This window comes from Cupressus sempervirens, chromosome 11 (assembly GCF_028749045.1).
Source record: "Cupressus sempervirens isolate cs-2001-9-10 chromosome 11, ASM2874904v1, whole genome shotgun sequence".
NCBI classification, from domain to species: Eukaryota; Viridiplantae; Streptophyta; class Pinopsida; order Cupressales; family Cupressaceae; genus Cupressus; species Cupressus sempervirens.
In genome coordinates this window covers 361,282,455-361,310,124 of record NC_143128.1, presented here as the reverse complement: position 1 = coordinate 361,310,124, position 27,670 = coordinate 361,282,455, and positions in this window count along the sequence as shown.

Sequence of the window (27,670 nt, the reverse complement as noted above, 5' to 3'; positions counted from 1 at the left end):
TACTCAAGCTCCTCTTCAAGGAGACCATCCTATTATAGCAGATTTTCTAGATGACACAATTATGACTATTACCCCTAGTACACACTAGAAACTATATTTTGATGGTTCCTACACACAAAAGGGATCAGGGGTAGGAATTTTGTTTATTACACCGCAAGGAGACCTTATTCCTAAGTCTTATAAAATTTCATTCCCTTGCACAAACAACATAGCTGAGTATGAAGGATTAGTAAAAGGGCTTCATCAAGCTATTAGATGGAATATTAAGAGCCAAATTGTCTTTGGGGACTCTCAATGGATCATTAGGCAAGTCACAAATGAATACCAAACAAAGGATGAAAAGTTGTTTCCATGTCGCCAGATAGTTGAAGATCTTAAACAACACTTCACTAGGATAGTCTTCCAGTAGATACCAAGGACTAATAACAAAGTAGTAGATGTTATGGCCACCATTGCCTCCATGATCGCCATGCCTGAATACTATCCTAAGTGTGAGTTTCTTGTTGAGAATATTTGTATTCCTTCTTATGAGCAACTTGAATCAGAGCTAACATGTGAGATAGTCAATCCAGAGTCTCCATGGTACTCTAACATTTTTGCCTACCTTCATCATAAAACAATCCCCATAGTCCTTTCCACAAACCAAAGCAAAACCTTCATCTGTCGCACTACCTGATATACTATCCTAGGTGATACACTTTTTCAAAAACATTTCTTTGGAACCCACCTTCAATGTCTTAGTTTAGATGAAGCTAGAATAGAGTTAGAAGAGGTTCACCAAGGAATTTGTGGTGCCCATTCCAATGGCCTTACCTTAGTGTAAAAGCTCCTCAAAATAGGTTACTATTGGCCTACTATGGAAGTGGATGCCTATCATTTTGTGAAACATTGTGTTCCTTGTTAGTAACATGGAGATTTGATACATGCCCCCACCCAAGACCTTCAGCCTACCATCACACCATGGCCCTTTTCCCACTGGGGATTCAATATTGTTGGTCAAATATATCCAAAATCTATAATTGGCCACAAGCATATTATTATCGCCACTAAGTATTTCACAAATTGGGTCAAGGCTATTCCTTTAGCATACACCATTGGAAAATAGGTTTGAAGTTCATTTTGAACTACATTATCTATTGTTTCACTATCCGTCAAGACATCATGACTAATAATGGAACTCCTTTCAAAAATCAGGAAGTTGCCACATTGTGTAGGAAATTTGAAATCACTCAGCATTTTTCCACCAAATACTTTCCCCAAGGTAATGGCCAAGTTGAAGCCACCAATAAAACCATTTTGAAAATCCTAAAGAAAAGCGTTGATATAACTAGCTATGACTAGCATCTCCAAATTGCTCCTGCCCTTTAGGCCTACTGCACCTCCATCTACCCCCACAAAAGCCACTCTATTTTCCCTTGTTTATGGTTCTAAAGTTGTCTTACCCATCAAAATTGAGCTCCCTTCCCTCAGAATCTCTCTTAAGAATCTAATGTTTGAAGAAGAATACCGAGTTGCTCGCTTACAAGAGCTACAACTCCTTAATGAGAGATGCCTCAATACCCTAAACCACCTCCATATGTATCAAAATCACATTCAACTCTAGTTTTACAAAAAAGCCAGACCTTGGGAATTTGAGGTGGGTGACATAGTTTTGCAACATAACATGAGGAACCTCTAGAACCATGAAAAGAAAGGAAAATTTGAAGCTAATTGGCTTGGTCCATTTATCATTATAGCCAAATATGATTTTGGGGCATATTAGAGTGCTACTTTAGAGGGAGATCTACTCCCTCAGCCTATAAATATCCAACACCTCAAGTGGTTCTATGCTTGAGCTCAGTAGTTCCTTTATAGTGTTGTTATAATTCCATAAAACTCCAAAAAAATTAGAAAATCAGAAAAACTCCAAAAACATTTGTAAAATGTTCCTAACAAAATGACTAAAAAGAAGAAAAAGTTCCTAAATTTTTTTGTAAGGTCCATTATCTATAAGGCTCATCTCACTTCACCACATTCTCCCATTTCATTTCCTCTTTGTGCAAAAGTCCTATCTAAATTGTGTTATTCATGCATCCAATAAAAGACCTCTTGTTTGTGAGGCATCACTTCACTTCCATTTTTCAAAAGACTTGTAGTTCATGAGGTATTTTCCCCTCAAGTTTTTGTCCTAATCCCATTACACTAAGATTTTTCCCACAATAGTGACTGCAACAAAAACCTTAAAAAATCACCATTTGTGACTTAGCAATTCAAGAACTTGTTCTTTTCATAGCCCTTGCCAACAAATATTTGCAACAACAACATTAGACAAACAATTCATAAGACGACTCCTTCCTACACATGGCACTACAACCTTCACTTTTGAGACTTAACATTCTTGGAAGGAATTGCGGATTGAATAACTACTTGGTCATGCACTCTCTTTTGGTTGATTTCATTTTGTGTGTTAGTAGTAGCCTTTTATAGTGTGCCTTGATCTTTCATATTTTGGTATCACCTAAATGGCTCCAACTGCCTACACATGTCATTTGCGGTATGATCTATTTTTGATGCTCTAGTACATGTATGTCAATTTTGAGTTATGGTTGTACATTGCTCACTAGGGGCAACGGGTTAGCACATGTTGCACCAAAGATCCCTAAAAATATTTTGGGTGTGCCTAGACCTCTCTAAGGCATATATGACATTTGTTCCATCACATCTATGAAAACCACATATATCATCCTAAAGTATCTATTTTGTTGAGAGTCTAGTCCATGCAAAGGAATCTTGTCATCTATGGTGCTATAGCATATAGTGCATAACTCCTTTTGCAAAATCAAACTAGGGTGTGCTCTTCCATATAAACATAACTAAATCCCTTGGTATAATGTAGCTAGGTTTCATGTAGTATAGGATTTCATTACACTCTGCTTGAGACAAAGGTTCTATTTATTCCCCCCTACTATGCTAAGCTACTTGATTCCTATGAGTGAAAAGTTTGACACATGTTCATTCATTAGGTTCATTCATATTATAGTTGCATATTTCAATATTTACTCTTAAGTTTGCATCATTTCACTTTGCATTCATGATTACTGTCTTTTTCTATTATTGAAATTTTCACTTAGGGTACATTCATTGTCATATTAGTACATTCATTGTATTAAGCATTTCATTCATTATTAGATCCCATTATTCATTACATTAATCCATTAAGTACATACATTATAACCATCACATTTAGTGACATATACATTAGGATACATCTCACAAAATATATAGTAAATTCATACATGTAAAATAAAAAAATGCATACATCTCACACATTGCCATAGGACCTACATCATTCATACATTAGTCATCATATATACATCATAGGAAACCTACCATCACACACATCCTGCATCACAATGTCAGTAATAATATCATAAATACAACATGCATATGAAACCATCATCCATCTACATATAGGCTCATCGAATCATGTCATGTATATCAAAAGAATAAGTGTCTATGTACAGTTGATATACAAAATGAATAATGTAGTATCATCATGCATAATACATACTCAAAAACTCACTGCATCTCATCACTGTTTCAAAAAAATGAAAGCTCTAAGTCTCAAGTAACTAGCTATAAGGTCTTTGCCACTCTTGTATCCCCTCCTCATGGAGGCCTGCCCTATCTAACTGATGGCTCTGATCTTTGTCAACCCACTGTAGTCCATGAGCTAGACACCTCCCAAAAATTTGGCTAATGCTAATCTGTTAGCATGGCATCATGATACAAAGACCTATAGTAGGTCACCTCTTGCACAACTCATGCCTTATGTTGGCATGTAGTCATGGCCTCCTGCATCATCGTCATCATCCCCATAGCCTATACCATCTATTTAGTGATATCACATTGGTTGTGATACTCATCCACCTATCTCTGGTGAGTCTCCCTCTTTACTTGTAAGGTGGCCACCTCCTACTAAAGCATGTATAGCTTGGCCAGCTCATTTTTCCTAACATGTATGATAAAATCATTGAAATCTTCTACATCTATTGTAGCCTATAGTGTTGCCAAGGCCTCTTAGGCACTATCCACCCTCACTCACTTTGCATGTACCTCAACCTATAACTAAGAAACTTCTATTTGGAAGTTGTCTCGCTTAGCCCTGATTGTATCTGCATCATCCAACTAAGATGGCCCCTATGGCCCCTGTACCTGTGGCCCTTGTATCTGTGGTCCTAGCACTAATGGTGGCCCTGCTAGTGTTGGTACTCTCCTCTAACAGACTCTACACCCTCAAGGACCCTATTTTACCCCCTATCCTAGTGGTGGCACCACCATTTCTTATCCCCCATCCCCTACTCTATCTCCCTCACCCTGTGCCTACTCTACTACTAGTGGCACTCCTCGTACTATGAACCAAACTGGTTGGACGACCATCCACCACTGTATGTATGTAGGTGTCATCCCTATGTCTCCCTTGTAGAACAAGATTTAGTGCGCAAGGAGCATTAGCAATAAGAGAAACATTCACAAACTAAAACTAAGTTCACATATATGTTTAGACAAAGAAAAGCAAACAAGAAGTGCAAAACCTCAAAAGAGAAAACACTCCATGCTTTCTTGATTTTGTAGATGCGTCCTTTGATGTGGATGTATGATCAATTGCTTGCCCAATTGCTTCAATGGTGGAGATGGGTAATGACAAATTAGTAGCTTTGTGAGCTCTCAATTTGGCATTATAAGGTTAAGATTGATGACTTTGGTTCTCAAAATAGCATGGTAACTTTAGCTCAAAGATTTTTGTTGAAATGGCTTGGGAGGGGATTCAATTTATAGGCTAAGGGCTTGAGGGATGGAGGGCTAAGATGCAAGGATAGATGAAGGCTTAAGGAGGGCTAGGATGCACTCAAAGGAGAGCACATGGATTGTGCTTGTTTAGCACCAATGGGAAGGTGACACTTGTCACAAGGAGGATGAGTGTGAGAGGGTAGGGTAAAGGGTTGGTTAAAGGCATGATGAGTGGGGTTGAGTATGTAAGAGAGATGTAAGAGGAATGAGTGTGGAAGAGGGAAGAGTGTGGAAGATGGATGTAAGAGTCATGAGTGGGCTTTTAAGAGTCTTTTATGTTTTCTAAGAGCACTCATGACTTGGTGGTTGGAATTTTTGAGGGGAGACTTTGGTTTGGTTTAGGAAAGTCTTAAACTTGTTTAAGGAATGTGACAACATTAGAGAGTGGATTAGGCTTGGGTTTAGGATTATATTAAGGATGTTAGAGATGTGCAAGTGGATGGCATTAATGAGGGCGGGTGAGTTAGTGGCTAAGCTTGGTTAGTATGGGTGAATGGGGTGGATTAGGCTAAATGGAGGATTAGGGGTAAGTTAGGGGTTTTTAGATTTGAGGATTTTATTTATCAAATAGATTTATTTAATAAATGGGGATTTTTGGAATTAGATAGAAGAATGGGATTTAATTGATAAATAATAGTTTATTTGATTTATCAATTAGGACCATAGATGATTAATTAAATTAATCAGCTAGGGGATGAAAAAGGATTAATTAAATAAGAATTTAATTAATGATGCCTTTAGAGATAACTAAATAGGATTACTAAAGCGGTGTAATCAAATTTAGGTGTCTATATTTTGCCCCTCTTTGACATAGTGTTGAGACAACACTATTTCAAAGAAGTTCGAATGAAGACAACCCAAGGAAGATGTTTTAGCAACAAGGTTACCCCAGTCTCAGATAAGAAGAAGAGAGACTAGACTTAGAAGATGCCCCCTCAAGAAGGCAGCAGGGAGAGAAATGAGGCTCGACGACTTCTTGAAAAGTACAAGAAATCAAGATGAGCAGAGACACAGATTGGCAAAGAGGAGGGGCTGAATTAGCTCAAACTCTCACTACGGGAGAATGATAAAGGGAAATCAGATGCACAAGCTTAAGACTTTCTAGGATTGGGGGAGGGGAGATGGAGAAGCGAAGCGCTATAAAAGGAATCCATGGTAGGGAGATGGATGATGGAATGATAAAGCTGATGCAACAAGATTTCAAAAGAGTCAGATTGGCGAAAGATGGGTTTCAGAGATCCCTAGGACTAGGATTATGGATCTCGAAGGATGAGGCTTGGTGGATTGATTTGATTGGTGGATCCCTAAGACTAGGATTGTGGATCCCTAAAGATAAGCATGAGGAGTGTTTCAAAGAGATACTGATGCATAAGCTAGGGTAGGAGTGATAGATGCTGGAGATGGATGGGGGATAATGGAGATGAAGGGAATCCATTGAAGCTTTTTGAGCAGGGGGATACTTCAAAGAGAAGTACCACCATGTAGTTGAGCACTAGATTTGTTATAGGACTGTTGGTTAATTGCCAAGGTTACCAAGAACATCAGGGCCTTTTCACCAACCGTCTAGAGGATTGACAAACTGACTCAAAACAAATACGCAAGGATTGCCCCAGTATCACACATGAATCCCAGAGGAAGCAACATGGAAACAACACTAGGTAACCCACAAGCAGAAAAAGAAAACAAGCAAAAGACATGATCAAGACCTTACGCTCTGATTACCCCATTCGCAGCATACCATGATATGGAAGATCGTGGCAACCTTAAGGAGGGAACAAGGAGATTTCTTGGAAAAGATATTTTCAAGATCCAAAAGGGAAGATCCCCAAATCAAAAGAAAGTGAAAATTCAAAAGAGAACCGTTTGCCAATGAGATGGGTAGGACGAGGTACTAACGGACCAAGATCAGACATGAGGAAAGCTATATCCTGCAAGGACCTATCAGAGAGCACCTAAGCTGGTGGATTTGGATGAGTGATGCGTTTGGCAAGTTGAACTAAGAAGGATAACACTTTGGTGACCAAAGATCTAGCTAAATGATGCATTGGAATAGCCAAACAAGATGTGCAATGTGTGCAAGATGCTGATCAAGGATGAACTAACACGAAAGCTGGATAGATACAATGGTACTAAGCTAAAGAGGATGTACAAGCTGACAGACCAACATATTTACAAGTTGAAGCTGACTAAGATAGTTACAAGTAGGCAAAAGCTCAGGATGATAGGATAGCAGAAGATATGGATTTGGGGAGGATGCATCCCAATGATGATGAGAGATTTTGTGACCGAGGATAGCTAGAGGAGCAGGATGAGATGGCTAGATAGGATAGTAGATAGCTAAGATTATGATGGATATAAAGAGATGACATTGGGTTTGCATGAGGATAGCCTAAAGCTAGATACCAATGACAAGGGAGGATGGACAAGAAAAGATCTCCAAGGAATACAATGTCCCCAGTCAAAAGATGACATGTGGAAGGAGGCCTTACGATGGATGTGATAGGATTGAAGCTAGGATGGAAAAGCTGGAGGTGCTAGGGAGATGGATGATAACTATGATGGTTGGCTGAAGCTATAGGAGATAAGTGGATGGTGTGAGATGGAAGCTGGAGGGTGGAGGATAGATGGATAGATTGGAAGATGGAGTTGGATGTCAAGAGATGACCAAAAGCATGAGGGTGATAGGCTAAGCTGGGGGAGGCTGGATTACACATGACGCTTGTTTGCCAAGTTTTCATCATGGTACTTGTCCAAGGCGCTTGAATTGCCAAGTTTTCACCAGTGGACGCTTTATTTTTCTTTATTTTTTTTGATTTTTTGACTTTGGACTTAGTTGGAATGGTTTTGGCTTTCTTCAGTTATTTTTGGCTTTTTTGGGATTTTTCACTAGCTATTAGAATGTTCAATTTTGTTGCTAGCTATTGGTACACCGGATGTGTGATTTATGCAATAGATTGGATTAGATGGGATTGATGGTAGGAGATGGAGGGATGAAAAGGCTGGAAAGGAGCATGAGATGGGGATGCTTGTAGGATCAACATTGGCACATGTTGGGATAGGTGTGAAAAGAGCATATGGGGGATAGATGGTAGATGCGGGCTTGATGGTGGATTTGTGGAAGCACATGTGGGGATATAAGCACCCAGGATGGAGTTAGGAGATGGGGGACACGAGTCACTGGATGGGGGATTAGCAATGGTGGATGCTATTATGCATTGGGTTTCAACTTTTTTCTTTGGGATCCACATGGTTTTCGATTTTCTTTTTGTAGGTTTTTGCATTGTTTTGCATTCTTTGATTGGATTTTGCCTTTTTGGAGTATGTATTTTAGAATAGACATATGATTGCCTAGGATGTGGATTTTTAGCTTTATGCATTTTGAAGTTGGCATTCACATTGTTGTGGTGAGCTTTGGGAAGATGGTTAGGAGAAGCTTTGTGAGATGAAGAGGATATGGAAGAGCATGTAGGGGGATGATGATGGACGATGTGCCCTGATATGTGCCTTTGTTGATCTTGCGTAGGAATGGATGGAATAGTATTTTTATGATGGCTGATAGGAGGATGGAGGATGGTAGATTTTGGGACATAGGGACCCAAAATGGATTTTGTGGCTAAAGGGGGGATATGGTAGGTTGTTTTGGGTTGCAAAGATGGTGGAGGGGGGATGACATAAGATTTTTTGAAGGAGTGACGGGAGGCTGGCATGGTGGGTTTGGAGATAGGCTTGGGTTGGTGGTGTGGTGTACCAACACCTTTAGATGGTGAGCCTTTGGATACATATCCAAGGCCATGAAATCCCAAATTCTGTTGTGCAATAATAGGCTTTCTGATTCCTTGTTCTTGTTTGTTTGCAGAAAATGGTGGAAGTGCTTTCTCAGATGTACTGCAACAGGGAGATATTGTTCTTAATTCTTCTGCTGAGAGGAGGCCACCATGGATGAATGTAAGTGAACCAAGAGGGTAGATTATAGATGGTGGAATAGCTTGGATAGGTGGTAAGATGGAAGCATGGAGTGGAGGAGATGGTAGGATAGGATCTTGATTTAGCTGATGGGATGAAAAGATATCCTGTAGCAGAGGAGGTATGGCTTGAGGTTTTGGAGATGGAGGGGGTGGTGACTGTACTATGGATGGAAGACATGGTACGATGATATCTTCATTTATGCTTTGGGGGATATCAACATGCTTTTGGGCAGGATCTTGATAGGATTGGATTGGAGTGGATGGTGTGATAGGAGGTGAAGGGATGGATTCTTCAAAGGCAGCATATGGATAGATGGGAGATTCGGTAGTGGAGATGGGTGAGTAGAAGATGGATGCATAAGGGTCATTACAGGAGATTTGGGAAATGCTTGGAGGGGATGTGGATAGGATTTGGAGGGATTTGACAGGTGTTGGGATTTTGATGCTTGTGGGACGTGGAAGGATTTTAAGCAATTTGATGGATGGTATGGGGATGATAGCAATGGGAGATGGAAGTGATATTATAGATGGGGAAGCTTCATTATTGACTACTTCACATGGTTGGATTAGATGACATGGCTCATTGACTGCTGGAGGCAGCTTTTCTTGTATTTTCTCTAGGAGATTCCTTGGAGACTTGTGTGTCAGAGGTGGAGGTGGATTGACAGGAATAGCTAGTGTGATGGGGGTGGAATATTGGAAGCTTGGTTGATTGGGTAATGGAGGAGAAGCTGGGATATCAGATGGCATGACTAGATAGTTTGGAATAACTCTTGGATTTTGGGGGATGGTTGGTGGAATGTTTCTAAGGCTCTCAAGATACCCTTCATAGTCAACAAGATCTTCATCATCATTGGAATAGGAGGTGGCAGGAGCAAGGACAATACGACCGAACACATCATGCTAGGATTGGTACTTCATGCTTTGACGATGAGTTTGATGGGGATGGGGTCTTGCATATGGATGAACACGAAAGCTCATGGTTGGATTTGGATTAAGCTCATATTTTGGATTGGCTAATGAAGGATTTCCTAGGGAGAGTCAAAGCTGTATGACGAGCCTAAGGAGGATTGGCTGGAGATTTTTGGCTTTCCTGTGGATGGAAGACTTTCAAGGGTATGCTGTCAAAAAGTGAGAGTTTTGCTTTCCTATGTACAGGATTCATGGAGATTGTGTCAACTTAAGGATAGACTAATGATCCTATGGGCATGGCACGAGATTGACCACTTGTGGATCCCAACCTTTAGCTCAAGGTGATGAGGGATACAAGTGACAAAGCTGGGTTACCCTAAACAATGCTCTGTCAGAGGGATAACCTTGGTGAGATTGGTTGATTGGTAGGATTGACTGGATAGCAAATTCTAGTAGAGTGACAACAACTCTTTAAAGGCTTGGGTGTAATTTTGGATTGGGTTTCTAGTTAGCTGGGGGGGATGATTTGGATGGAATTTGGATTTGAGATTGTTCTAAAGCAAAGAACTAAGGGAGCTTGGATGATCTTCTGATGAGGCAGTGACTATGCTAAGTATGCCTTGAGCTAGGAGATTTATGCTTTTCTGGGATTTTGACCAAAGTTGGCAAACATTCATTCAAAAGCTATGAACAAAAAAGTAGAAATTTTTTTGGAGCAAGCACGTCAAACACACCAACATCCTAGGAAGCTTTCTACAAGGATGAAATTTTGTTTAGCTAGGGAGTCCTCAATATACGCAAGGTATGTGAGGCCCAAATCTGTAGATGAAGCCAAAAAGATGTCACACTGCCGAGAGGAGTGGTAACCCACTTCTCCTCTTTCACTTCTCAAGGGTATAAAGTTCCTTGAGGCTTAGCCCGAGTGACAAAATCTTGATCCCAAGAGAGGTTTCTTTCGATTCACCTCCCAATTTTTATACTCCATCGGAACGCTGGAGTTGAGGTCATCCCAAGGGGTGATGAAATCCCCAAGCAGGCCTCCTAAAAAAGAAAACAAGGTTTTGGATCCTAATCTTATGCACCCAAGATGGCCTCGAAAGACGACAAGGGGAGAGAAGACTTGGATGACCTTGGGCTAAAAAACACACTTGTTCTTTTACCAACTGACTCTTATGTGTGCTAATCTAGACCTTGCAAGCACTCATGTTTAAGAGACAATGTTCAATTCCAACTTGAAGCACCAACAAAAGTAAATTGATCAAAGAATGCAAACAAGAAGAAGAGTTAGGGTCAACAAAAGCAAACTTGCGCACCCGGAGGCCCTCCACGTCAAGTATCAATTGATTTTCTTTAAGGCATTCAAGATTGAGTGTGTGTTCGTTTTAAACCCAAAACAAAGATGTGTGAGATTTGATTTCAAGCACACGCCCGGAGGCCCTCCAAGTCAATTGTTGTTCAATTCTAGTGTCCAAACTTGAAGTGTGATCGATTTAATCTAGAGTTTTGGTCATTTAAGAATTTTGATAAAGCTAAAGCAAACATTCAAAGACCAAGTGAGTTAGTTAGATTGTGGAACATTTAAAAACTTTTTCAAGTAGACCCATCCCCATAAATGGTGCTGAGATTGCAACCAATGGTTAAATTGATGGGTGATTAGAAAAGAGGTGAGTCCAAGGAACTACTCAAATTGATTTTTGCAAATTTGTATTTAACTTAACAAAGTTTCTTAATTTTTCAACAATCAAACTTTGCCTAAATTGCATGCAAAAGAGAGATTTGTTTGTTCTTTTTAATGCCCCAAAAATTGAAGTGTGAGATATTGCATAGATTCATTGATTCTTTGCATTCAAGATTGAATTTGTTTGTTTTAAGCATGCATTCCAAAGAAAATTGATTTTAATCCATGGCATTCAAGAGTGTGTTTCGAGCAACATTCATTCAATGGAAAATGTGTTTAACCATTCAAGTTCATTTTAGCAACATGCATTCAAAGACAAATGATTAAACATTCAAGTTCATTTTTTAGCAACATGAGAACTTGCAAGAAACATGGTTAGTGGTTTCATATGTGCTCTAACCTGCAATGAGACAAAAAAAGCAATTCAGTTAGCCACCCAAAATCTTCAAATATGAAAGCTTAACTATGGGAAAAAAATTTAAAACTTTTTTTCATGTTTTTCTTACGCGTAAAAATTCTTAGAATGGTTTAAATCCTACGGAACCACTAACTACAAAGTGCAGAAATAAGGATTTTAAAACAGAAGCGCAACAGAGATAGGCGAAGATGACAGTTCATTAGGCGTAGATGCAAACTATAGAGACGTTAAATTACAGAGATGCTGATCTCTGGAGATGCTAATTTGCGAAGACGACAGAGAAAGAGGCAGAGATGACAGATTAGGTTGGCGACGGCGGAGATGACAGTTTAAGTTGGCGGCAGCGAAGATGACAGTTCAAGTTGCGAAAATGACAGAGTAGCTGGCGGAGATGCTGATCTGCGGAGATGACATGTAGTGCCTCTCCCATTTGACTTTTTTAAGTCGTCCTGATGGATGCAACCTTGCTGATCTTTTGTTGTGATGGATCATGATTGTGACCCTAAGTGGTCTACACCGTAGAGGTGTTTGGATTTATATTTGTGTATATGTTGCTTTGTTTATGCTTTTGACTGATCTTTGAGATTATGATGTGATTTTTGGTTCACTGAGGTTTGTGCTAGTGGTTACCAGGATCGATGTGGTATCATGAGGTTGTTCTGTGATTACCTTGAGATGTGTGCAAAGATTGCACTGTGTACTTTTTACCATGCTACATAGGACAAGGTTCTTGTAGCAGTGGTTAGTCATGTTTTTGACTGTGTTTTCTTATGTGTTTTAAATGCCTTTTTAATGCAGAGTAATCAATCATTATTAAATGCTTAAGTAATTAGAACGGATTTTTCTTGTTGGATTATTTGGTTATGTGCTACGAACATTTACCTTGTTTTATTTTGATCTAAGAGATATATGTTCTCATTTTATGTTTACATTTGAGATGACCTGAGGGTCAAATGTTACTCTTTGATTCCAGTATCATAGATATTAGACTACTATGCTATTTAGTTAATCATATTGCATGATGATGCCATTTTGAGATGGCAGTGTGTTTTATGTTGATATCTGGTTATATGGTATTTGGACATACCTCTGATTTTGTTATGTGATGGATTTAATGCTATGGTTATTTACTTCATTCCTGCGTTGCTATGCCTTTTGCGAATGTGAGTGATGTAAATAGATTATTTTAATATAATTAAATAAATAGTTAAATTAGGTGATTTAATACATTTATTTCTTTGGCTATGTTATTATATGCAATTGCACTTGATCGTGTTGTTTAGTGTGCAAGATTTATATCCCTGGCAGTGGCACTTGGAGTTAGTGATTCAGCCGTTCATATTTTACCAATGTCGCCTTTGTATGGTCGACGTATCCTTAATTAAATGTTTAATTTAAAGCTTTCGGTGATTATTAAATCTGAACTCATTTGCATTATGTGATTAGACCAGTAAGCATGTCTGTGCATTTAGAGTTTCGCTTTGTCACGAAAGTTGTTTAGGAGATTTATGTGTTTTTGGGTTTTCGGGCTTTTTAATTGATTTATTTTAATTTCTGGCAGCTTTGCCATAGATGAATTCCTATTTATAGGAATAGCCTGTTTTCGTTTGGGTCGATTTGGGATTTAACTAGGTTGTCTAGTTATTTGCCCTAATCGATTATTCACCCGAAAAGTGAATAAGTATCCAAAAAGGAATTTAATTCCTCACTTCTCACTTTCAAATTGGAAAGTTGGAGAGTAAAACCCAAAATCCTATTCATGAGGATTTACTGTTTTGTTCGTTGTGAGAGTTACGGGCGTGGGATCGTCGCGAGGTTGGGCTCGTTGGATCCAGCTTGAGGAAACCTTGGATTGCCGCGATTTTCAGCTACTTCTGCGAGCTATTTATTTTATGGTTCAGATTCTCGTTTTGCCCTTTTGGCTGTGAGGTAGGGCTTTCCTATTTTATTGTTTCTGCTCTATTTCTACTTCTGTTTTTGATAGCCGTTTGTTTGGAGGCTGAGAACTAGTGTTCCCCTCCGTTTCTGTATGTTAGTTCTACCCGGTTGGGCGGGTATGAACATTTCCTTGTTTTTCGAGATGAGGGTTTGGAGTTTTGCACCGTTATGCTGGTCGTTTTTGCATACGGTGTCCGATTCCATTTATTTTTGGATTTTTGGGGTTTTTGAACCCAAAGGCCAAATGGGTTTTAATTTTGAAGTTTTTTCAAAATTTGGAGTTTTTACCTCATTTTGTGTGCTGCCCTGTTTTCTCAAGTTTTCTTGGCACATTGTGGCTCGTGGACTTGGATGACCTGTTTGGATATCAATCAGACCACTTCTGCACTTTTTTGTTGCATTGGGATGCGTGTTGCATCTGTACTCCCCACATTGTGTTCAGTTGAGTGATTTTATACTTGTTATTATTGTTCTTTTAGACCTTTGCTTTTGTTTCGTGAACGCTAGGATTCGTGTAGAATCCATACTCTCGGATTGAGGCCGATTGACTGAGTTCATGATGTTTGGTCTTGTTACATCATTGGGATTCGTGTAGAATCCATACTCTCGGATTGAGGCCGGTTGAGTGATTTCATTATGTATGATTTTATTGGCATTGGGATTCGTGTAGAATCTGTCCTTCCCGTGTTGCTTTCAGTTGGGTGTTTCTTTGCATTATGTTCTCATTCCTGTCCTTGTGTTATGATCTTTGTGATGGTGGTGCGCCACACACGAGTACGTGTGCGTACATTTGTTGGGTGACTTGCGAGGCCCGATCTTCTGTGGATTTGTCGAAAGTTATGATCATTGGGGTTGGGATGGGAGTATGCATGCCCACGAGCACTTCTCATAGGATGAGCATGGATAGGGTAGGGTAGCATATGGAGGGGGCTTCTATCCTATAACCTGGTGACTACTTCCCAGTTGGCAGAGGAAGTTTTATATAAGTGATAACTAAATAAAATGTGTGACTGGTAATAAAACTTAAGATAATAAAATGGTACTTTTGTGTATTGGCCTTCCATTGAGGGAGTTGAGCTACACAGATCCGAGCTTGGGCTTTTCGATGCCAAGTGACTCTCCATGATGTCAACCCCTACTTAGTAGCCTTTTGAGTGTCTGACAGGACCTATACTCCTTGCATTGTCTTAGGTTCTTGGTTCAGCCATCATACTGTCTGGCGTGAGTGTTAGCCTTGGATGTCGTGCTTTTGTGTGTTTGTGGTTGGATCATTATCTCCATCAACACGGCGGATGTGGACCTATGGGTGCCACGTGGTTGGGAGGCGTACCTACCTTCACCACTGCTAGGGATCGGTGTATAGAGACAATCTTTTTTTCCTAGTGCGACTGTTGTTGGATGTTTTCACTTGGTACTTCGAGTTTCGGAGTATGCTTTCTTGGGATTTATGCTTTCATTGGGATGCTTGTATATCATGTTTAGATGATGTTATTTTATCTGATGCATTCCCTTATTATGATGTTTAGCATATGATTAGATGATGTGATTTGCTTTAGTAGTATATTTGTTGCTTACTACTATTTAGCATGTGATAGGTGATGTTGTTTACTGTAGGATTATCTTATGCGTTATCACTAGCATGTTAGATTTTTTTATGCTGTTATTCTGCATGTTTTAGTAGTGACATCCCTATTATGACAGTACTGACGATTTGGTCGGTGGCTTGGGATGTTACGCGCGGGGGATGGGTAGGACCCACGATGGTCTTATGATGCTATTGACGGTTGGGAGGAATCGCGTACTTAGTTTGGTGGTTTTGTTCCTGAGATGTATTTATACATTGCGATGTTGCTTTTGTTCTCTGTGATGTTTATATTCAGTGTGTTCTTTGCTGCTGTAGTTTAGATGGTTTGGTGTTCTTCTTTCTATGTTGTTCTTGCACTCGAGTGCTCATTCCTCGAGCCTTTGTGGATCTGGTACTCCCTGGTGTGGAGGTTCTTTTGTTGGTTTTTCCCTATTTTTGAGTTTCGAAAGTGTTTTTACTTTCTATGGGCGACATTTTGATGGGGACACAACCCAACAACAGAATGGACACAATAGAAAAGGGAAATTATATTAAAATAGCATAAATCTGGAGAATATTTCTCCTTTTAGCACCTCCTCTCAAGCTCCAATCCGAACTGCCTTTTACATTGCTAGAAATCTCCTTAAATAGACCTTAGAGGGTTAAGGACTAGGAGTACATTCTAGAAAGTGCTAGTAGGCATCCACCGACAAAATAGAAGGTTCCAGAAGTTGCGTTAGAAGTCGGTGCAAATCTAGAAGAATCCAGAAACGGTAGCCGAACTTCCGGAAGGCATAACTTTTGAACCGTAGCTCCGATTGACGAACCGTTTACATTTTTGGAAAGCTCTCGAAGCGCTCTATAGCCCTATGGACAAGCTTAGCTTGTCCCCCATTTTTTGACCCTTTTCGAGGTCATTTAATGCCCCAAACCTAACTTTGAAGCATTCTTAGGAGGTCTCCAAACCCGAAAAACTGCAATAACTTTCAAACCGTGGGGCCTATTGACCTAATTCTTTTTTTGGAATGCTCTAAATCATGATTACATTCATCTGGCCAATTTACACCTTCTAGTTTATCGAAATGATGGCCCAGATACATGCTCCTATTTTTTTGAGATTTTCAAATGCACTGATAGTTGAACTATGAGAGTTGGAACCTTTATTTGAGCCAAATGGGTATCCAAAAATGTAAAGACATGAAACAAAAACTAAGTCTAAGTACATTTTTTTGGGTGACACAAGATTGCCCTTATACCTCTGGATGCTCCTGCATCACATTTGTTCAGCATTGTGCGACACTGATAAAGTATCGCACGCCCATAGAAAGAATATCGTACGATACTATAAAGTGTCGCACGAATTACTGGAGAATTGTCATATGACACTAGAAGAGTGTCGCACGACTTTATGAGAAATGTCGTGCGATACTTTTCCAGTATCGCACGCCTTCTTGAGAAGTGTCGCACGCAGTAAGGGAGAAGTGTCGCCCTCCCTTAGTAAAAAGTGTCGCACGATTTTTGTGATAAACCTGAGCGTGCCATCAGCGGGCACTTTTCTTCATGATCCAATCTTTTTGAGAGTGGTTTTGGATACCCTTTTGGGCGTTCTTCAAGCTTATGTTGTTGCATATTGAATTGGGGAGGTTTCTTTTGAAATTCAGTTTTTGGGTTTCTATTGTAGTCCTTCGGGGTTTAAAATATATCGTTCAAGTATAAGTTGACATATATTTAATTCCTTATACTTAAGTTGACGTATATTTAATTCCTTATACTTAAGATATATTTTAATATATGCAAAAAATTGTTTGAGATAGGTTTCAGACCTCTCAGAGATAAGTTATGGATTATAGGAAATTTCAGGGCTTCAAAAATCCAGACTTAGCCAATTTTCAGGGCTTCAGGATTTCAGGCTTAGCCAAATTTTGGGATTCTGCATATTACCCCAGCTTGGTGTTTTGTTGATGAGTGGTCATTTCTTATGCCCTCATCTTGTTGTTGTCATTGTTGGCTTTGTTTGTGTGTGTCAGTTTGGTAGTGGCGTTCGAAGATTCGTTGGTTGCCGGGATTGTGTTGAAGTCTTCCATTGCGATCTTTGTGATCCCTGTATGATGTTGTCTTGTGCATTCATACTTGTAAAAAAAAAAATATCTTGGCTTGATTTGAATCCTTGTTTCCAAGGATCTCCGGGCGGGGCATTACATCTGGTATCAGAGCCCATGTTCAAACATTGGGATCTCTGTGTTATGTTGCCCATGCAGTTGTTGCTGCGTTGGTTGAGTGCGAGTGTCTTGGTGAGAACTCATGATCTTTGTTGCTTTGGTATCTACTCGTGATGGACTTTCTTGTCCAGTAGAGGCAACTAGAGTAGTATGTAGAGAAGGAAGTGAGTTTTCCTGGCTTTGTAGGTGGGATTGATGTGCCTTGGTTGGTTGGTTGCGTGTGTGACCCTTTTTGGATGGAGCCACTGATTGGTGTCCATGTGTTGGCTTTGAGTGCTGCTTTTGTTTCTCCTCGTGGAGTTAGGTGCATTGTTCCTTGCTTTCTCCTTGTTGTAAGCATATAGATGAATCTTATTGTGATTCTTTATTTTGTTGTTATAATGATGAAATGGTTCTTTTCTTTGAAAATGAGTGTTTATTGTGAATCATTGCAAAGTTGTAGTTTTGCATTATATATTTGGGTTAATGACTTAAGTCCCCAATCTGATTGCTTCTTAAGCTTATGTAAAACTGTATTAATTTGATGGATATTTAAATGTTGCATTGCATGGAAATTATTGCTTTCTACATATGCATGAGATTACTGATGGGATACTGTTTGATGTGTGTGAGTGTGTTCTCTAACATTGCTAGGATGATGTATTCCTTGGCATTGTGTGGTGATTTATCCCTCTTGTGTGACTGTACTTAGTCATCACTTGTAATGTGATTTGTTTGATGCCTTATTTTATTGGGCTGGAGGTACTTTCCTCATGTTGTTGGGCTAGCATTGGTTTTTAGTATTTCCCTCTCTTGGAGTAGTCATCAAATTTTATCTATCGCTCTCTTTGTGACAGTTGTCACATTTGACTTATTGTTGAAGTGAGCTCTTTTTGGTACTTACTGTTGGAATTGATAATTCTCCCATTTGGGCTTGTTGATTATGTTTCATGATGACTATTCTGGATGTGTTTTACTGCTGCCCAGTTGTGTGTTGTGACTCTATCATGTTCATCTCGAACCTCTAGTAGTACATTCAAGGGATAATATCATGGAGAACATGCTAGTGTGTCTTTATTAGATCTAAAGTTGTTATTGTAACTCAATGGTTTTAAATGGTGATTAAACTTAATGTTATTTTTGAAAGAAATTGAAAGGTATGTACTTGTTTTATATTGACTCTTGGACCCTTGCTTAAAATCTTTCAGTTTCATCGTGCATTAAGTGCTTATATTATGTTTAATTAATGAAATTATGAAAGAGGAGTGATGATGGTTTCAATGTGTGATTTACCTTTCATTCAATGCCTTATGTTGTTTTGGGCATGTGTGCTCTTGTGTGGATTTGGACATTTTGTCCGTTGCTTATCTTGGTGACCAAGGCTGTTGGTTTTGTCTTTGTTGTTTTGATTTGAGTGGTGGCTCAGATCGTAGGTCTTGGTCTCTCTTAGCTTCTTCATGTTGTAGTCCTTGTTGATATCTTTTCGATGCTTTTCAATGGATTCAATCCGAGTCTGGCTGTGAGGCTATGGCTTTTGGAGTTGTTGATCGATGTTCTAAGTACCTTTTCGAGTAGAGGCCAATTCAATCATGACATATCTTATTTATGGCCATTGGAGAAGTTTAACTCCTCATGTTATTCATAACAGAAGAGTTATCTTTTCTTCATAATCTACTAGGTACTTTTTGGGGTTCGTGCTTGGGTTTTTGTGTTTCCTATTGCATTGAACCGCCCTTGTGAGGTGTAGTGTGGTTTGTGAGCATTCCTTGGTTGAGGTTGTTGTTGCCTTATCGTTTGGGAGTGACTCAGTTCTTTGATGAGTCTAGATTCTCCTTCTTGGATGTTATCTTGGGTGCACCTCTGTATCCTTTTCTCTCTTGTGAGAGTAGGCTAGTGTGGCTATGCCACTAGCTCAGTTAGTGCTTTCTGGTGAGTATGTTGATGGTTGGTGAAATTGTGAGTTTCCTAACTCATCATGGACTGGTTAGTGTAGAGGTTGAGAGAGAGACTCCCTCTCAGTCCTATACTCTGTAGTATCCTTCCCCCTAAGCTTATATCTTCATGTAGATTGTCTCAGTCAAGTTTTCTCTTTAACTATTGACTTGAGGCTAGAGATTGAGTATAACGGTAGTTTGGGTGTAGTTTTCCTAGCATGGTGCTAGAGGGACATGGTATCATTGGACACATGTTACCATCTCTTGAGTTGGTATGCAGACATTTCGTGATTATGTCCACTGACAAAAGTCTTTGAACCTTGTGAGAAGGTGATATCTTGTCTGGTTGGGTTGTGTTACCCTAGTTTCTAGTGGTAGTTGAGTTTTTGTGCCTTGGTGAGGTGTCGTGCTCCTATGCTTGGTGGTGAGTAGTCCTTTGGAGTGTGTCCTTTTGTTGGTAAACTTTCATCCTCTTGGTTCTAAGGGTGACTTTACATGGATTCTAGAATGATCATGTGTGACATGATAGTATTCTTGGGAGTTTGGGATGGTTATTCCCCATGATTCCAACTTTTGTTGGAAGTGCTTAGTGTTTTGACCTGGTTTTGTGGTCATGTGGTTGGTGCATGTCGTGGTTGGGCACCTGTTGACGAGGTAGAGAGGCTTGTTCCTTACCTTGTATTGTTGTTTTTATGGCTAGTTGGTTTTTCCTAGCGCATAGAAGGTTCCTTGTTGGAGGACCTTGTGTCTGTGTGACACCCATTCTCTCATGGTTAACCAATTTGGGGGTTAACGTGGTGGTTTGAGAATGTTGGAGTGATTTGGGTTTGACTTTTAGTTTATGCTTTTGACTGATCTTTGAGATTATGATGTGATTTTTGGTTCACTGAGGTTTGTTCCAATGGTTACCAGGATCGATGTGGTATCATGAGGTTGTTTCGTGATTACCTTGAGATGTGTGCAGAGATTGCACTGTGTACTTTTTACCATGCTACACGGGACTAGGTTCCTGTAGCAGTGGTTAGTCATGTTTTTTACTGTGTTTGCTTATGTGTTTTAAATGCCTTTTTAATGCAGAGTAATCAATCATTATTAAATGCTTAAGTAATTAGAACGGATTGTTCTTGTTGGATTATTTGGTTATGTGCTGCGAACATTTACCGTGTTTTATTTTGATCTGAGAGATATCTGTTCTCATGTTATGTTTACATTTGAGATGACCTGAGGGTCAAATGTTACTCTTTGATTCTAGTATCATAGATATTAGACTACTATGTTGTTCAGTTAATCATATTGCATGATGATGCCATTTTGAGATGATAGTGTGTTTTATGTTGATATCTGGTTATCTGGTATTTGGACATACCTCTGATTTTGTTATGTGATGGATTTAATGCTATGGTTATTTACTTCATTCCTGCGTTGCTATGCCTTTTGCGAATGTGAGTGATGTAAATAGATTATTTTAATATAATTAAATAAATGGTTAAATTAGGTGATTTAATACATTTATTGCTTTGGCTATGTTATTATATGCAATTGCACTTGATTGTGTTGTTTAGTGTGCAGGATTTATATCCCTGGCAGTGGCACTTGGAGTTAGTGATTCAGCCGTTCATATTTTACCAATGTCGCCTTTGTATGGTCGACGTATCCTTAATTAAATGTTTAATTTAAAGCTTTCGGTGATTATTAAATTCGAACTCATTTGCATTATGTGATTAGACCAGTAAGCGTGTCTGTGCATTTAGAGTTTCGCTTTGTCGCGAAAGTTGTTTAGGAGATTTATGTGTTTTTGGGTTTTCGAGCTTTTTAATTGATTTATTTTAATTTCTGACAACTTTGCCATAGATGAATTCCTATTTATAGGAATAGCCTATTTTCATTTGGGTCGATTTGGGATTTAACTAGGTTGGCTGGTTATTTTCCCTAATCGATTATTCACCCGAAAAGTGAATAAGTATCCAAAAAAGAATTTAATTCCTCACTTCTCACTTTCAAATTGGAAAGTTGGAGAGTAAAACCCAAAATCCTCTTCATGAGGATTTACTGTTTTGTTCGTTGTGGGAGCTACGGGCATGGGATCGTCGTGAGGTTGGGCTCGTTGGATCCAGCTCGAGGAAACCTTGGATTGCTGCGATTTTCAGCTACTTCTGCAAGATATTTATTTTATGGTTCAGATTCCCATTTTGCCCTTTTGGCTGTGAGGTAGGGCTTTCCTGTTTTATTGTTTCTACTCCGTTTCTGCTTCTGTTTTTGGTAGTCGTTTGTTTGGAGGCTGAGAACTAGTGTTCCCCTCCGTTTCTATATGTTAGTTCTACCCGATTGGGCGGGTATGAACATTTTCTTATTTTTCGGGATGAGGGTTTGGAGTTTTGCACCGTTATGCTGGTCATTTTTGCATACAGTGTTCGATTCCATTTATTTTTGGATTTTTGGGGTTTTTGAACCCAAAGGCCAAATGGGTTTTAATTTTGAAGTTTTTTCAAAATTTGAGATTTTTACCTCATTTTGCGTGCCGCCCTGTTTTCTCGAGTTTTCTTGGCACATTGTGGGTCATGGACTTGGATGACCCGTTTGGGTATCATTCAGACCACTTCTGCACTTTTTTGTTGCATTGGGATGCGTGTTGCATCCGTACTCCCCACATTGTGTTCAATTGAGTGATTTTATACTTGTTGTTATTGTTCTTTTAGACCTTTGCTTTTGTTTCGTGAACACTAGGATTCGTGTAGAATCCATACTCTCGGATTGAGGCCGATTGATTGAGTTCATGATGTTTGGTCTTGTTACATCATTGGGATTCGTGTAGAATCCATACTCTTGGATTGAGGCCGATTGAGTGATTTCATGATGTATGATTTTATTGGCATTGGGATTTGTGTAGAATCCGTCCTTCCCGTGTTGCTTTCAGTTGGGTGTTTTCTTTGCATTATGTTCTCATTCCTGTCCTTGTGTTATGATCTTTGTGATGGTGGTGCGCCACACACGAGTACGTGCGCGCACATTTGTTGGGTGACTTGCAAGGCCCGATCTTCCATGGATTTGCTAGAAGTTATGATCATTGGGGTTGGGATGGGAGTATGCATGCCCATGGGCACTTGTCATAGGATGAGCATGGATAGGGTAGGGTAGCATATGGAAGGGGCTTCTATCCTGTAACCTGGTGACTACTTCCCGGTTGGTAGAGGAATTTTTATATAAATGATAACTAAATAAAATGTGTGACTGGTAATAAAACTTAAGATAATAAAATGGTACTTTTGTGTATTGGCCTTCCGTTGAGGGAGTTGAGCTACACAGTGTATTGGCCTTCTGTTGAGGAATTGAGCTACACAGATCTGAGCTTGGGCTTTTCGATGCCAAGCAACTCTCCATGATATCAGCCCCTACTTAGTAGCCTTTTGAGTGTTTGACCAGGACCTGTACTCCTTGCATTGTCTTAGGTTCTTGGTTCAACCATCATACTGTCTGGCGTGAGTGTTAGCCTTGGATGTTGTGCTTTTGTGTGTTTGTGGTTGGATCATTATCTCCATCAGCACGATGGATGTGGACCTATGGGCGCCACATGGTTGGGAGGCGTAGCTACTTTCACCACTTCTAGGGATCGGTGTATAGAGACGATCTTTTTTTCCTAGTGTGACTGTTGCTAGATGTTTTCTCTTGGTACTTCGGGTTCTAGAGTATGATTTCTTGGGATTTATGATTTCATTGGGATGCTTGTATATCATGTTTAGATGATGTTATTTTATTTGGCGCATTCCCTTATTATGATGTTTAGCATATGATTAGATGATGTTATTTGCTTTAGTAGTATATTTGTTGCTTACTACTGTTTAGCATGTGATAGGTGATGTTGTTTACTGTAGGATTATCTTATGTGTTATCACTAGCATGTTAGATTTTTTTTATGCTGTTATTATGCATGTTTTAGTAGTGACGTCCCTATTACGACAGTACCAACGATTTGGTCGATGGCTTAGGATGTTACACGCGGGGGATGGGTAGGACCCACGATGGTCTTATGATGCTATTGATAGTTGGGAGGAACCGTGTACTTAGTTTGGTGGTTTTGTTCCTGAATGTATTTATGTACATTGTGATGTTGCTTTTGTTCTCTGCGATGTTTATATTTAGTGTGTTCTTTGCTGTTGTAGTTTAGATGGTTTGGTGTTCTTCTTTCTGTGTTGTTCTTGCACTCGAGTGCTCATTCCTCGAGCCTTTGTGGATCTGGTACTCCCTGGTGTGGAGGTTCTTTTGTTGGTTTTTCCCCGTTTTTGAGTTCTAGAAGTGTTTTTACTTTCTATGGGCGACATTTCTTCAACATTGTGCGACACTGATAAAGTATCGCACGCCCATAGAAAGAATGTCGTACGATACTATAAAGTGTCGCACAAATTACTAGAGAAGTGTCGTATGACACTGGAAGAGTGTCGCATGACTTTATGAGAAATGTCGCGTGATACTTTTCCAGTATCACATGCCTTCTTGAGAAGTGTCGCACACAGTAAGGGAGAAGTGTCGCACGCTTTTTGTGAAAAACCTGCGCGTGCCATCAGCGGGCACTTTTCTTTGTGATTCGATCTTTTTGAGAGTGGTTTTGGATACCCTTTTGGGCGTTCTTCGAGCCTATGTTGTTGCATATTGGATTGGGGAGGTTTCTTTTGAAATTCAGTTCTTGGGTTTCTGTTGTAGTCCTTCGGGGTTTAAAATATATCGTTTAAGTATAAGTTGACGTATACTTAAGATATGTTTTAATATATGCGACAAATCATTTGAGATAGGTTTCAGACCTCTCAGAGATAAGTTATGGATTCTAGTAAATTTCAGGGCTTTAGAAATCCAGACTTAGCCAATTTTTCAGGGCTTCAGGATTTCAGGCTTAGCCAAATTTTGGGATTCTGCATATTACCCCAACTTGGTGTTTTGTTGATGAGTGGTCATTTCTTATGCCCTCATCTTGTTGTTGTCATTGTTGGCTTTGTTTGTGTGTGTCAGTTTGGTAGTGGCGTTCGGAGATTCGTTGGTTGTCGAGATTATGTTGAAGTCTTCTGTTGGGATCTTCGTGATCCCTGTATGATGTTGTCTTGTGCATTCATACTTGTAAAAAAAAAAAAAATCTTGGCTTGATTTGAATCCTTGTTTCCAAGGATCTCCGGGCGGGGCATTACATGACAGTCCAAAATGCGTAGACGACAGTCAGAGATGCCAAACTGCAGAGATGAAAATTTGGTTGCGGAGACGACAGAGTAGCTAGCGGAGACAACAGTTTGCAGGCACAGACGCCAAACTGCAGAGACGAAACTGCGCGAAAAAAGCTGAAAATGCAAATTTTTTCCAAATTTTTTAAATTTTTTTTTTTATTTTCAAAATTTTAGAGGGTATTTCTTCTTCCTAAGTGCGCCTTTCAACCTGCAAAAACAAGTGAAACACCCTACAACTCACTCAAACAATAAGAAACATTAGATTGTTAGAAAAACAACATATAGATGGAAATTGATGATTAAATGACCCATAGCGGGGTCCCACCGGGCGTGCCAAAATGTAGAACTAGATCTTAGTATGCAAGGAACATTAGCAATAAGAGAAACATTCACAAACTAAAACTAAATTCACATATAAGCTTAGACAAAGAAAGCAAACAAGAAATGCAAACCTCAAAAGAGAAAACGCTCCATGCTTCCTTGATTTTGTAGATGTGTCATTTGATGTGGATGTATGCTCAATTGCTTTCCCAATTGCTTCAATGGTGGAGATGGGTAATAGAAAATTGGTAGCCTTGTGAGCTCTCAATTTGGCATTATAAGGTTAAGATTGATGACTTTGGTTCTCAAAATAGTATGGTAACTTTAGCTCAAAGATTGTTGTTGAAATGGCTTGGGATGGGATTCAATTTATAGGCCAAGGGGTAGAGGGATGGAGGGCTTAGATGCAAGGATGGGGAGATGGTTAAGGAGGGTTAAGATGCACTCAAAGGGGAGCACATGGATTGTGCTTGTTTAGCACCAATGGGAAGGTGACACTTATCACAAAGAGGATGAGTGTGAGAGGGTAGGGTAAAGGGTTGGTTAAAGGCATGATGAGTGGAGTTGAGTATGTAAGAGAGATGTAAGAGGAATGAGTGTGGAAGAGGGAAGAGTGTGGAAGATGGATGTAAGAGTCATGAGTGGGCTTGTAAGAGTCTTTTATGTTTTGTAAGAGCACTCATGACTTGGTGGTTGGGATTTTTGAGGGGAGATTTTGATTTGGTTTAGGAAAGTCTTAAACTTGTTTAAGGAATGTGACAACATTAAGGGGTGGATTAGGCTTGTGTTTAGGATTAGATTAGGGATGTTAGAGATGTGCAAGTGGATGGCATTAATGAGGGTGGGTGAGTTAGTGGCTAAGCTTGGTTAGTATGGGTGGATGGGGTGGATTAGGCTAAATGGAGGATTAAGGATAGGTTAGGGATTTTTAGATTTGAGGATTTTATTTATCAAATAGATTTATTTAATAAATGGGGATTTTTGGAATTAGATAAAAGAATAGGATTTAATTGATAAATAATAGTTTATTTGATTTATCAATTAGGACTATAGATGATTAATTAAATTAATCAGCTAGGGGATGACAAAGGATTAATTAAATAAGAATTTAATTAATGATGCCTTTAGAGATAACTAAATAGGATTACTAAAGCGGTGTAATCAAATTTAGGTGTCTATATCCCCTATCCTATCTATGCACTTAGGGCACTTGCTACATACCCCACCATGATATCCTAGCCAATCTTAGAGTGGTCTCATAACCCCATAATCTCCTATACTCTTAGGATACCACTAGATAAAGAAATCTATTAGGCACAGCATTATGAATCTACCCAAACTTTCATTGTACCCTAGAGGTCATATATCTCATCACAATATGTATAGTTTGACCTATTAGCTAGTAGTCTATCTATGTATATTAGAGGTAGAGTTGATCCTTGTTGTCATCATATCCCCCTGTTGGTAGTGTAGCCCCCCACTGCTCACTGCCATCATATGGTGTCTAGTCAAACATGATGATCTCATTCAGACATGTCCTCCAAAATCTGACTGACTTAGTCAAGGTGTATTGGATCAGTGGCTTATATCGATATGTATAGGTCTTGCTAGGTTGTTAGGTCTCTCACCTCATAATAGGGCATGTCACACCTATGTGCTCCCATGACCACACCATTAGCAATGTCAATCCTCAGCCTAGGGTCCACTATGTCCTATAGGCACACATGTGTAGATCATTATATAACTTGACCAAGATAGTTTGACCCTAGCATAAAATTGTGCCATCATCATTTAATAGAGTTCTCAACACTCATGTCGAACCAATCAAAAATCCATGCCCAATGTGGTTTGGCATTATCCTCCATATCAATGAGGCCATATAAAGAGAAAGCCATGGCAACCTTTGCTCTAATGCCTCCCTCCATGTCAACCATGATCTCTGGATGGGTAGCCTCTATCGTCAGTGCCCAAAGCACTCTCATAGATAGGGATCTACACCCTCTAGTACATACTTAGGGTATCTCTCATGGATTGGCACTCAAAAATCTATCACACATCAAGTAGATTCACTATTGACTCTTGAGTAAGTAGATGAAGCTCAGGTTAGTGTATGCCACTACTCTATAAGTGCCAATAGTTGTGCTGAGTGCACCCTTAGGACAAGATACTCGTGGATGTACTCCAAACCACATAGCCTCATGTGACTCCACTCTGCTCCAGTGAGTGTGTTTCCTAACACCACAGTCATTGGGTAGTTCTCCCTTAACCGAAATGTCACCATCGCCATTTGCAGCATAAATATGAAATGGTCAGTATATCATCTATTTTCCTGTGCTTTTTTCTTATCTAATCATGGGGCATCCTACCTTGTTCATCCCTTGGTTCTCCCATCACCCAATTCTATTGATTCATCCAAATCAGTGTAGATATGTGGATCGGCAAAGATTAAAAACTATGGAGATGTTGATCTAGCATCTCCAATGGCTGCACAGATGTCAATTTTTCCATTGGCGACTACTTGCATGTCATCTATAGAGATGACAACATAGACATCATCGTCTCTGACCCGGGCTCTACATCTTCTTTTTCCCCTTTGGCATCTATGCAAACAATAGGATGAATCCTGTCATCTTTGAAGTTTAAGATGATAGGATGAATCCTATCATCTCCATAGTGCCCTAACTCCTATTTTGTTGTCTACAAAGATG